General features: G+C 29.2%; 1 protein-coding gene across 2 annotated transcripts in view; it reads left to right on the top strand.

Annotated features, from left to right (window-relative positions):
• The window catches only part of LOC129965566 (tyrosine-protein phosphatase non-receptor type 4-like), a 135,774-nt gene that overhangs the window by 42,071 nt on the left and 79,245 nt on the right, over positions 1-14,458 (top strand). The window lies entirely within an intron of this gene.

The following is a 14,458-nucleotide window of genomic DNA, read 5'->3' on the forward strand; positions in this document are numbered from 1 at the left end:
AAAGTAATCAGCAGAACCTTTCTACTTTAGCTTTCAGTAATGAAAGAAAACCATTTTATTAAATAATCGAAGAAACTGTGAAAATGATTTGAATTTCTTTGCAACACTGAAATCAGTTGTTGAAAATTTTCTACAAATAAATTGTAAAAAATTGACAGAACTCAGCAAAATTTTGCAATATTAAAATTTGTATAGTTAAATATATATATATATATATATATATATATATATATATATATAATTTCAAATGTTGTTAAAATTTAAGTGTACCTTAATATTTTCTGGAGTTATAGCGGGAAAATACCAAAATCTAGTTTAATTTTTGGCTCTCTGAGGTACATATTTCTATTTCCAGGGGTGTTTGTGCTCCGGGGAAACCCCGGAATTCCGGGGATTTTGAACTTCGATACCCGGAAATTCCGGGGATCGTCGTTCAAAAGGAAGTAGGAATAATAATGAATTATTTATTTTGATCTGGGTAATTTTGTTTGCTTTGAAAGCAGAAAACGCAAGGTCAGTGTGTGTGGTGAAAACTTTTCCTTCCTTTCGCCAAAGGCAGTGATAATGCGTGAAAAGGGGGGAAAAACCTCTTTTTTGTTCTTTCCTTATTGCGAGTTATGACTCATTCCCCCGGTTCTCGGACATTCTCTTCTGGATTCTTTTCGGTAAGTAGGCGCGGCAGAAAAAAAAGGGAGAGACTTCGTTCGACCAGATGTGCGATCACGTGACTCTGGGTTCGAAGGTCTTATCTCTCCTGGCGTGGCGCCAATAAGTAGAGAAGGGGGATTTTTCGTCGTATTAGCTATTTGTCATTGATCGCTTCGCAACTTTTTTTTCTCCGCTGTGTAAAATTTTCGTTTCATTTATTGATGCACGTGTAAATTTTTCGTTTCGTTTATTGAAATATTTTTTTTATTTATGTACGCAAGAGAATTTCACTATGAAATTTCTCGATATAAATAGTAATATTATACAATTAGAAGAAGGTGTCCGGAATGCATTTAGGTGGAATTGGATTGAACGGAGAGATGGTAATGGGGATACCATCGGCACATGGTGCAAGAAAATAAATGTTGCTGGACAAGCATATTGTGTTTTTTGTAACTCGCTGCTGAAGTATGGTGAGGAAGGATTCAAGGCTTTCACAAATCATTCTAAAACTGTGACGCACATAAAATATTCAAAGTGCATTAGACATTCAATGACTTTAAGTAATTATGCTAATTCAAAAAATACTGGAGACTGATGCTCGGCCATTGGATATAGTGACAAGAAAAGCACGCCAAGAGGTATTAATAACTTCGTTTATCGCCGAGAATTCTCTTTCTTTCAATGTAGCTCCCAATTTAACTGAACTCTGCAAACAGTTGAGCCGCGATCAGACGGCACTAAACTCGTTGGAAATGTCCAGGACTACTGCATGTTATAAGATGAAATATGGGCTCGCAAAAACTATTAAGGAAAATATCATTAAAACTTTAAAGGAGACTCCATTTTCTCTAAATTTGGATGAAAGAACTAGAAATGCTCAAGAAAGTATACTGGCAATATTGGTGCAGTTTTATGACAACAATCAAAATGAAGTTGTAGTTCATCATTTTGCATCTCTAAAGATGGAATCTTGCAATTCAGAAGCTGTTTTTAAAGCAGTTGTTAATACTATTGAAGATAATAATATTCCATGGGCAAACTTAATTAGTGTATTAATGGACTCATGTAACACCATGCGTGGGAAAAAAAAAAAGGGTGTTGAAACCAGACTACGATCAAACAAAGCACCCCACTTATTAGATATTGATGGTGACACATGTCACACAGCTAATAACTGTGCAAAAAAATTTGCTTCGTGTTTTGATAGATACTTAGAAGATTTGTTTGATGACATCTATTTTGATATGAAAAGCTGCAGTAAAAGAGAAAATTTTTTCAAAATCTGTGAATCCCTTGCCATTAAAAAACTTAAGCCATTGAAGAGACCAGACCATAGGTGGGTGTACATTTTATGTGTTTTAGAAAGAATCAAAGATCTGTGGGATGCTCTTATTGCATTTTATTTTAACTACTTGGATAAAACTGATAAAGGGGATTATTTTTCTTATGTTGAAACTGTATACAATAAAAGAAATATTTCTGCAGCTCAGAAAAAAATTGTTGAAGGGGTGTATTCTTGCTTGCATTCCCAACAACTCACAAAGGATGCTTTAGCTCGGAAAAAAAGAATACTAAATGGGTTATTTCTTATGCAAAACAAAACTTTATTGCATATGGCATTATATTCAGCAGTATTATCAGAGTTCAACACATATATTAAATTATTTGAAACAAAAAAACCAATGCTTCATTTAATACATTCCAGTATTTATAAATTGATGGCAAAATTTTTCTCTTTTTTTTATGAAGCCAGAAAATATAGAGTGCACCTTATAATGATTTATTAAAGGTTGATGTCACAAATCCAGAATTCCATCTACCTAGCAAAGTAATATTTACTGGTGCAGAAGCTTCCACTCTCCTGAAGAAATTATCAAAAATTCATCCAATAGCAAAAGAATTCCAAATTTCTCTGATGAAAGCTTATACTAATACAGCACAGCATATGAAACAGAAATTACCCCTTAAAAATTCATATCTAATTAGTTTTACAGCATTAGATCCAGAGCTAAGAGGTAAAACCAGTACAATATTAGCTTTTGAAAAATTATCATCTTTTATGTCCCATATTTTTAGTGATAATGAAAAGTCAAAAGTAGAAGCTGAAATAAGGTTATACCAGAGTGATATTGATATCACCAAAGAAATGCTCTACACATCTGATGAAAGTGGAAATCAAGTCAAGTGTACAATTGATAAATATTGGTCTAAAGTTTTTAATTTAAAAGATGATTTCACAAATGATTATAAGTATCCTACATTGGCTAAATTGGTCAAAGCCTGCCTTAGCTGCTTCCATGGCCCATTAGTGGAAAGTGCATTCAACTTAATGGATACATTTGTCACTGACTATAGAACCTCTCTTAAGATTGATTCCCTAGATGCAGTGCAGACTATTAAATATGATTTAATGGCTTCTAAAGAAACCTCATGTAAAAAATATGGCTCAAAAAATCCAATGACTGATCCAATTCACAAAGATCTCTTACTGAATATGAACAGAAGTTGGAAAACATATCAAGAGGACTTAAAAACATGTATTTCAGATGAGTCACCTATAAAAGTCTCTGAAAAACCTTCTACATTAGCAGAAAAGCAAACTGCTTCTACCTCTGCATGTGCAGTTCTCGAGGAAATTTCTTCAACTGTAAATGAGGAAAATAAAAGTCAACCTTCCTGCAATTATGAAGTTCACCATAAAAGAAAGACAAGCCCACAAACATCAGAAAATAAAAAAAGCAGCAGAAATTAGATAATTTTTTTAAAAGAATTAATTCAGGTAATTTAAAATATTTACATAAAATGTAGTAGTTTATATGTTTGAAAATTTATGGTTATTAATTTTGCAAAAAAAGTAATTCATTGAACTTTTATAATTAGATCATTCAATACTTCATAGTTGTAATTTTTCATTTCTCTCCCCCCCCCCCTTCTCGAAACTCCAAAATGTCGGTAGTAAGTCCGTAAAAGTTTCAGGGGATTTTTTTGGGGTCCCACAAACACCCCTGTATTTCCCAAAATATAATTAGCCTTTAGTTGATAATTTTTGGTCAGACAGTCTTTTGTGTATAGATTGCAAACCATACACGTATACTCTTTTTAATATCGATCGTGAGTACTAATTAAATATTTATTTTATTCTATTTGTTTGCAAACGGATTAGCATTTAGTTAAAATTAATCCATTAAACAAAAACATCAAGTGTTTCAGCTGAGGCCATTGATTACGATCTTAAAGAAAATATGAATAACTTCACATTCCTTTTCGTCACCTCTAAAATTTGCTCTAGACATCTATTATTTAATCAATTGTGAATAATTCCAAAATAATGATATCATTATATAACATATTCCTCGATAGTGATCTCAAAGAGCTTATTGTGATGTATGTTCAAAAAACAATCAGGTGGAAAATATTTAAAGTAATAATGAAATATATTACTCGTGCTTATTTATTTATTTCTACATTTTTTAAATAATTAACTATTTTGTTGTTTTTGAACTATTTATGTATACATTTGCGTTTGTTTTGGATTTTCTCTTGCATCTTTTTAGTATTGTTTCTAGTTAAGAGCATCAGCTTTTAAGACTCACCGGATTGACTTCAAAAAATCGGGTAATGTTTGTTTGAGAATGTGCATTACAGAAAAAAAAATCTGTTAGCAATGCTGTATCATTAAGTAAACATAAATAACTATATAAGCTATACTATATAAAATAAAAATTGTCAGTGTAATTAAATTTATAACAAAAAGATTTTAAAACAGTTTTTTCAAAGTTAAATGCATACCTGAACGAATGCAAGTGAGATTTCGTTTCAAACCTAAATAGTCCTTAGAATGAAATATTTGTAAATTATATTTTCATCGTATGCTTTATTCTGATTAATATTCATTATTTATTTTAATTTTTTTTTTTTTTTTTTTTTTTTTGTACAAATAATTATAATTTGTCTCTCCTTGTCAAGTAACTTGTTTGTTCTTTATAAACATCAAATTGCTGAATGAAATCGACATTTAAATGTGAAGAAGTAATTCTTTTTCGGTTGTTCTTAAATAATAAATTATTAAAACATTTTTTTTGTGATCGTCGTGTGTAAAGTTGTAATAATTATTGTTTTATTAGTCGATAAAACTTTTCATTGAAAATCACTGGATTTACTTTTAAAAATGTGCTCCCACCTTAGTCTATTCTCTTCTTTTCCCATGTTTGAATTCCATTCAGTTCATTCGCTTTCGCGTCAAGTCAGTGATAGAGTCACAAATTCGACCGTGGGAACGAATCGCATACAGATATGAAGCAGATTGGATTGCTGAAAAATTGATCTGAACATTGTCGAGTTTTACTACTTTCCGGAAACGATATCGTTGACTTATCATTCGGAATTCCTTCTTCGATGGTTATACGATGACTACAAATTTATTTTTCTAATCAGCTGCGTTTTTCGGTCGACATACCTCTGTTGATTATTTGAATTGCTGCATGTTTGTTTTGATTCATTTATTTATTCTATCCATGTTAAATAAGTTATCTATATCCATAAGTTAAATATTATTATATTAGCATTATCAATTGGGATTACTCGGTGTAAATCTTTTCAACATTGAAACAGCTGTTATGTAGATGTATTATGTATGCAGGTGTGAGGATTTGAAATATATCTAATTTTTTATAAAATGCTTCGTATTTATTTATTTTTCCTAAAAATAGATTATGTATTATTTTATTTAAATGCCCTGTAATATTAATAAATATCTTTCTTTTTTTTTTAACGATTTGCTTATTAGATAGTGATTTACATTTCTACATGATTTAGTGTTTTAAAATATATAATTAAGATATGCAAAGCAATATGTGCAATGTTTTGAATTTATATTTGTACTAAATTAATATTATTTTGAAAGCTAGAAAAATTAATATGCCGCTGATCGCATTTTTAATCGAAGCATATTTTCTGTCCTTTTTTTTTAATTGGATAAAAGTATATATAAAAACTAAAGGCAAAATTAATATATTTTATTACTAAATATCTGGTATAGTATTCGATTATATAACATTTAAAACAGAAATTCACAATTGATAAATTTCTGTTATGACTTTATTTTAATTCATTAATGAAATTATTAAATTATCATTTGTTACATAGTTTAAATGAAACCATAGGCAGATAGACTTATTCGAAAGCATTTAAAGAATTTTACGTTAATTTGAACCGTTTCGTTACACTAATTGTTTTGGCCACTTCACGAAAGAAAATAGTCTGCCTTGCGATTAAAATCACGGTATTTTACACAGCATTTTTATGTCATGAAACAACACTTATATATAACAGTATTTTTTCAAAATTTACTTTTCAATGATCAAAATAATAATTTTTAAGCCAATTTGTATACAATACAAGTAATATTGAATGATTTTTTTTTCTGGTGCTTAAAGAAATGAACAGGATCTTTAATTAGTAAAAAAAATGTAGTGTTTCCTACATAAGAAATAAAATATTTTATGATGACACATCTTATTTCAGCTTGGATAATATTACAGTTTATAACTTACTCCTGACTATTACTTTGCGTTTTTATGTAGCAACAATAAATTTTGCATACTTCCAGCAGTTCGTGCAGTTTTATGAATACTTGGTTTGTTACAAATCCTAACCACTTTATTTGAAAAATATAAGAGAATCTCGTGTTATTATTTTTCACACTTTCGAAATGTTAGACATATTTTAAAGTGATGATTAATAAGAAAATTCGTTTTATGGCGAGAAATGCGCATTCGAGATTTGATATGGAGAAAAAAGAATTGGATGGAGCTTATTGACATGGGGGAATTATTTATATTTGTTTTTATTACATTTTCATTTATAATTACATTTTTTATTACTTTTTTTTTGTTTGTATTTGTAGAGGCATTTGTAAGGATGATAAAAGAAAAATTCCAAGAAAACGCAATTGATCTATTAAATAATTTTATGATTTTTGTTTATAATTCATGCATACAGGTTATATAATTCATGCATGCATTGGTTGTACAGGTACATTCACAAATATGTTTGTTTATTATTATATTGTGATTAGAACTTAAATCATAAATTTATAATAAGTGATAATTATTAATGCATTTCTAAGAATTTTTCTTTGTGTGAATGTTTGGCATAACAATTTAAGGTCTAATATTCACTTTTGCGAATAAGGTTATGAAATTTTTTATGCATATCTATTAAAATATAAATATGTTAAATTTCTTCTAAAACTTTTTAAATGAATTTTTATTATTTTTTAAATATTAAAAAATATGTAATTTTTGAAAGTTTAAAATATTCCAGGCGATTTAATTTTTAATTTTTTTCTATCATTTTTTTCCTTATTACCCATTATAGATTTATTTGGAACAAAACTATGTACGATTTTGCAATTCCAATTAAATGCTAACTTTTTAGAAATATTTTTATGCCCATGTACTAAATTTAATAGGAATTTTTATGTTTTTCTGAATTTAAATGACTTTTAACTATCTATAAAAAAACTCGAAATATAAAATACATACCATATTTTCTTATAATGTTTAACAGAAATCTTTCTTATCAATTCTATTCAATTTCTTCAAAAATTAAGACACCTGGAACATTTTAAAGATATTTAAAGCTAATTTCAATATCATTTTGAGAAAAGTCATTACAATGCGGGTTTTTTTTTTTTTTTTCATCCTGACGTTTCAAATATTTATTTTACTATACAATATATTTTATTATACTATTTTAGTTGCAATTAAACATATATTTTGGTGATGTAACGTTAAAAATAAAATTTCGTATTTTCGTCCATTTTTTTTTTCAAAGTCCTCTGTCCTCTTAAAGACCCTGTAATAATCCAAATTATAAATAAATGTTATTAATTTTGATCAATATCTTTAATTTACATTATCACTGACCTTCTAATTTAGCCCAGCATTAAAAAAATAATAATCCATGATATTCAAATTAAGTTTCTTAATTGGATGGGAAATACCATACGATAGGTCTTGAATTCTAAATAATTTACTGAATCCGAAGTGTATCATTATTATCTGCTCTTTATTATTACACTTAAAATACCTGAAGTGTTGAACATAGGACACTTATACTTCCTTTTTAGATTACAATTGTAGCATTTTAATATCGCGTTCGCTGACCTTATCAAGTGGGGGTAATTTTAGACGCATATTGATCTCTTCTTTGATTCAATTCATTGGGTTGCCAGATGGCTATAAAGATATCCTCATTTACATCGATGACTTATTTTTATGCGATAATAATCGCACATTTCGTTTTCGATCAGACGATTTAACGAATCATTAAATGTTGATGACTTCTATTTATATTTGCTTGACCAATGAAATACCGTGTTAAGATTATATTTTAAAACAGCTTCATACATAGAGGACTAAGAGTTACTGCTTAATTTACTATCTCGGCAAAGATGCTTCGGTTTCTTTCACAGAAAAAAAAATTTAGAAGCTTTTTCTACCGTAACCGTAGCGTAACTACCGGTATTTGTTTATTTTGAATTCTGAAGTATACGCTGTTCTTTCATCAAAGTTGTTAGCGTAAAGCTTAAGAATTTGTGTATCGAATCGGATCAAACATGTGTTGATAAGTATTTTTCTTTTGATTTTATCGCCTGCATTTTTTTTTTAATCGGAAGATGAAACGATGATGTTGGAAAATATGCATTGGGTTTCGATCGAAACGATTTCTATCGGAAGCAATTCTGTTCTTTCAAAATACGGAAACAGTTTTACGAACTGATAACACTTCTTTATTGTTGTTATTATTTCGCGTTGGGAGCGTTCTCATGCATGACTGCAGCTGTCCATGTTATGTGAAGCGTGTATAATAAAGGAAACAACGTTTTGATATGGGAAAAAAAATACTTTACCAATGTGACAAAGATTTCTACGCCAACGACCGGTGCATTTTATTATTTGCACCTGTACTACTTGCATCGCTTTCGAAATCTTTACATCAACGGAATGAATTATATCTTTGTTATATCTTTACGAACATTTCGAAACTATCCGGAAATAAAAAGATTCTAGTATGAAAGCGTTTTTCATGACTTGTAATTGAGGGCTCTTGTCTCAAGATAACAAATACCCTGCTAACCTACAGTTTTTAATTATGATTATAAAACTGCTACTGGATATTGTATATAACACGTATCATTTTCGCTTCATTGCCTTGAAAATATGCCCAAATATTTTAGGTTCCACCACTGACAGTCAAATTGCGATATGAATCTTTTTGCGGTTTTGTGACTTTCTCTTCAACCCAAGTTATTTCAAACCGCAACCGTCATCAATTGTATTCTAAGAAGGCAAAATTATTAATTAATATTTCATGTCACTGACACTCCATAATGAGACATTTGAATTATTAAATTATGTAAAGTATTTATTATAACTAGGAAAATAATAATTTATCGTTTTGATTTTGTTTATGTGGTTTTTACTTTGTCTTAGGTAATTGAATTTGTTTTTATTTCTTTTTAGATTGGATTGCTAGAATTCAGTTTGTGGTAAGGTCTCTGTAATAAAAATATGTTTCTGTTTTTTATGTATATGTTTTCAATGAAACTGTATGATCTTTAATTTTTTAAGATATATATCTTTTTTCGTTTCTCCTTTTCTCTCAAACGATGTAATTTTTTTCTTCCTATTCACTTTCAGTTTTATTTAAATTCATTTTAACCATTTGCCAACAACTTATTTGAATAATTATCTTCGGTTTTTAGATTTTATATAATTTTTCAGATGCTTAAGTTTAAATCCAATACGATTTAAATATCCAACATTTTTTAAATCCCTTTCTGTGATTTTTAATTTTGGAGATGTCATTTGATTTCAGTGCCTGTCAGGTTAGTTTTTCCGGATTGTGTGCAATAATATTTAACTTTTAGTCTTTCTTTATTTGTTCCTGTTCTTCTCTAAACCTTAGGGAAAGTTCTCATAGTTTCAGGATATATAACTAAGATGGTCAATAATGTATTTCAGACGACATGTTTTTGAATCCGAATTTGTGTTGACGAACCTGCAATGGTTGAATTATCGACTTGTCAAATATATGAAGGTGTAAGTCCATGGCCATTCATATTAAAGAAACAAAATTCTATAATATTGAGCTCTTCCATGATAGTATTTGAATTGATACATTTAATAACCAATTGAGTCGCATCTTACAGAATGACAGGTTTACTTCTATTACTTGATGTTAATATCCAGTTGTTCATTGCCTAGTATAATAAGTTACTACTGTTTAACTACTATGTTCTTACTACTAGATTGCCTAGTACAGTTGCTAGTTACAGTAAGTTTTGAAAAGGTCAAATACATCCCTGTCAAACAAATGTATTCAATTATTTTGTAAGGATGAAATATAATAAACAGGCCATTTTTATTTATTTTTGCCATCTCAATAAAAGGAATAAACGCGTGAGTTTCATGATTTTCAAGAAGTTATAGTGCAAGTGTTTTGGGACCTGATCGGATATCATCAATAAAATAGTGAAAACAAAATGAGGAAAATTCATCTCATTCTGCCATCCAAAAGAGTTAGTTGCTGCAGATGCATAAATGATTTGAAGTTGAGGAAAATGGAAATAGAGAAAGAATGCTATAATCTGAAGCATTTTCTACAGTTAAAATTGTATCATATCAAATTAGAAAAGACAAATGTTACAATTTCTTTATTGAAGGTTGAGCTCTGACTATGCTTATTGCTTTCTAAAGGACAACTTATCATTGTACTTTTTTTAGTCTTGTAACTACAGTTTCCCTGCATTGTTGTTGACAATCCATGATGGATCTAATTTCGTTTATCCGTTGGTCGCCTTTGATCGATGAAATGATTAAATAATTAAAGAAAATAGCCTTATAATCTAAGCGTTGGAAGGTAATCTGATAAGCAAAGAAAGTGATGAAGAATAATCTGAAGATTATCATACGCGCATGATCATATATCAAATTACAGATTGAAATATACTTATAACTCAGAAATGCTTTAATTAATCTTTCTTTCAAGAGTAAACCTCCACTTCGCAGAGAAATGAAGAGAGAAAATTTACTTCAGACTACCAAAACATGTTTATGTATCTACCATTATAACAGTTTTTGTGATTAGAATGGAAGTCTCTTTCGATAGACCGTATGATCACAGATCAAATAGAGATGGTGCCCACAAAATACTCTCTTAACTAACTACAAGATAAATTAAATAATCGGTAGTTAATCTTTGTACTGGAAAACTTTCAAATTTTGTCGACAGTTGACAGCATAGACAGAAGTGGTCAAAGGCACGATCGGTCACCTTCACCTGCTTATAAAAATAAACTTGAATGTTTAATTTAAATTGGTTCTTCTCCACAATCGCCATATTGTATCGGTCTGCCATGATACGCTTTTAAGTTCGGTGTTCCTTTCAAGTTTTTTTTTCTGTGATTTCAATGTTTATTATTTACACATCACACTTGGCAACATTAGAGAATAATCCATCTTATAACAATCCAATATATGTTTTTTTTTTTTTTTTTTTTTTGCCTGAATTTAACTTTGAAACATACATAAAAGAAATACAGTTTTTAGTGTAGAAGTGACTTAAAATTTCTTGCATCCTTTCCTTATATCCGTTTTAATAGCGATTCAAATAAATAAAAACGACCAGATATAAAAATCTCAGGTATTGTAAAGAATTGTAAATATCAAACTTGAAGTGATTTGTTACATTAATGCAAACACTGAAGTTGAAAAAAGCAATAACGGAGGTGAAAGGATAGTATTTACGTGTAAATTTAGACAAAAATTATAAAAATATGGCAAATTCACTAACTATTCGTTATTATATATCATGTTTTTGTTATTAAAGTTGCTAGTGTGAGTAAAATTTTTTTTATCTCGAAAAATAAAAACTGGAGAAAAATGTTTATGGAAATATATTCTAAAATATTTTTATTTTATTTATTTCTTTCTTTATCGTTTAGAATTATTTTTAGCAAAGATTAAATCTAAATATATTTGTAGTTGTCTGTGAGTGAAATTTCACCTTTTAATATGAGAATATAAAAAATTTCTTTCTAAAATTTTGAGTTAAATTCGTAATTTATATATGATAGTTGGTATTTTCTAAAAAAAAAAAAAAAAAAAAAAAGCACTTTATTTTAGTGTTTACGAGCATTCATTTTTACTATTAATAGTTATCACCAGTTTCATTGTTTTGTTCAACTGGTCATTTTTTTAATCCATCGTTTACTTTTACTTTATGTTTATTCAACTTATTTAAACAATTATAGAGTGACAAACATCAACCATTTTATTTTAAATGCAATGCACTAGGGAAAAAAATCATGCATGAAAAAAAAGAAAGAAAACATGCTCTCATGGCGCTTTTTTTTATAGCTTATACATCCGTGAGTCATAGCATAGAGTTCGGGATTTTCAAAGCAGGGAGGAACCAAGGGGTCCTCCATGCACCTACTGGTATCCCCTGTTCTTTGTTTTCGGCCCCTAATCATCGGGCACTGCGGTCCGCACGTGTTAAAAAAGGCATACTATTGTGGAACACCCTCTCCCCGTATTGGAAGCGCACCGATATGTGTCTTAAAGTGGTATAAAGGTTCTATCACTCCGTTGTTCCCCTCCCCATCTGGTTTCTGTCATTCCGACCCTAGTTCAATAATTCTATTGCATTTGACGCCATTTTAAAACGTTCACTTTCCCTTCCCGTGTAACAGTTTGAGTACGTGTAGGGGGTGGGTAAAATAAATTTTTAAACAGCATTCTATTTTTCTTCGTCTTTTGAAATGGAGAACTTTCAATTTATTTCAATCGTCATATGCCCAAGTGAAAGACTCTTTTTACTTTTTCGGTCGTGAAGTTTACAGAGAGAAAGTACTGCTATCGTCTAAAAGTTTCGAACTCTAAGCTTTGGCGAAACTTCACGTTCCTGACCTCAGCCCAAAAACGCGTTTTTCGGAATGCCTGTCTGTCTATAAATACGATAAGAAGTAGACGCATGAAGTTTAATATGTTGACATCAAATTTGTTGGTTTCTGTCAAATTTTGAACGAAATCTATTCAAAGAAAATCTGTCCGGCTATCGAAATATAACTACAAAACGAAAAGAGCTGTATGGATGAAATTTAGTAGATGGATTTAACATTTAAAGTGTAAATATGTATCATATTTAAACTGTCTAGAAGTTGACCGTATGTCATTCTGCATTTTCACAATCATATAAACTCGATAATTCAAAAACAAAATTATTTAAAATTATGAAAGTTGGTGTGTGATTTTATAACTAGAATTGTAGTTCCTTGTCAGATTTTGATTGCAATTGGTCTGTAAAAATGTGTTCAAAGTACGCATCTCGTTTTCTTGTACTTACATATGAATTATATCTCGACGATTATTTGCCAAAGATCGCGCACTAATACAATAAACTAATATTGCTCACAAATAACATGCACTTAGTAATACCCAACTACATTTATTAAAGAATATGAAAGAAAGTTGTAGGAAAACTACTCCCGCTTATTTCTTTTTTAAGTATTTTAAATACTCTATTCTTGGAGATGATATATGATTTAAAGCGATTCCATATATGTGCGATTAATTAGAAATTGTTAAAATAAAAATATTACTTTTTAACTCCTCCTTCATGTGATAAACGATATATGTAGTGACATAAATAGTTAAAAAAATAAGTTATATTAAAGCACCAAATCTATTCTCTCGCTTCTAAATGTGAGAAACACGGAAACGTGGGGAAGAAGGGATAACTCATTCCCACACAAATATTATCAATATTGATTATTATTGATAATGATATTGTTTCTAAACAGATGATTATAAAAAGAAATAAAAAAACTTAGTTCCAGTGAAGCAGAACATATCAATTACATAATATTTATAAAATTTAAATTTCATATTGATATTCCGTTGGGTTTTCCTTTGCAAATAATTGTTTTCAAAATGATTGTCTTTATTAATTATTATGATTAACTCACTTTATTGCATTTTATTTTCATAATTTTCTTTATTAGAAACTCTTGTAATCTGTTCTGTCTTATTGACTGACTATCGATCTTTAATTAGAAAAATTAGACCCGGTGAATTATTTATGATATATGCAAAATGTCATTAGAGCGAATTCCAATAAGAATTCAACTTCAAACTTCCCTTCCAAATTCATAATTAAATTCCTCATTCTTATCTCACTCTTGATAATAATAACCACGTGTCAAGTATATTTCGTATTATGGAAGTGTGGTTATGACTAATTACGAAGTTTTTACTCTAAAATTGGGTCTTATTTTCCCCTCTATTTATTCGACTGTGATCTTTACCCAACCCCCGTCTATCTATTGTGAATATCATGGAAAACACGTGGTGATCAAGTAAATGGCTGAATTGTAAATTAAACTATCAGAAGATAATTTATTTTACTAGTAAGCCATGAAAAATAAACTATTTTCAGATTGTTTTTTTTTTTTGGTCGATTTTGTATTTCCTACCTAATTTTGAAGTATATATTATTCCAATAATGTTTTAAATATCATTGATTTGCTTTTATCGATATAATGGATCGATAAATATAACTCATTCGTGTTTACATGTTCTAGATATACATTAAAAGTCTTTAAAAGTTTTTTGCTTTAATTTAAAAGTCTAAAATTTGTCCGATTCACTGATTTCGGTAATATAATTATTATTCAGAATAATATCTAATTAGATTTACTGTCATTTCATTATTTTATCTGTAAATTTCATTCACTCTC

This window comes from Argiope bruennichi, chromosome 4 (genome assembly GCF_947563725.1).
Source record: "Argiope bruennichi chromosome 4, qqArgBrue1.1, whole genome shotgun sequence".
Classification (NCBI taxonomy): Eukaryota; Metazoa; Arthropoda; class Arachnida; order Araneae; family Araneidae; genus Argiope; species Argiope bruennichi.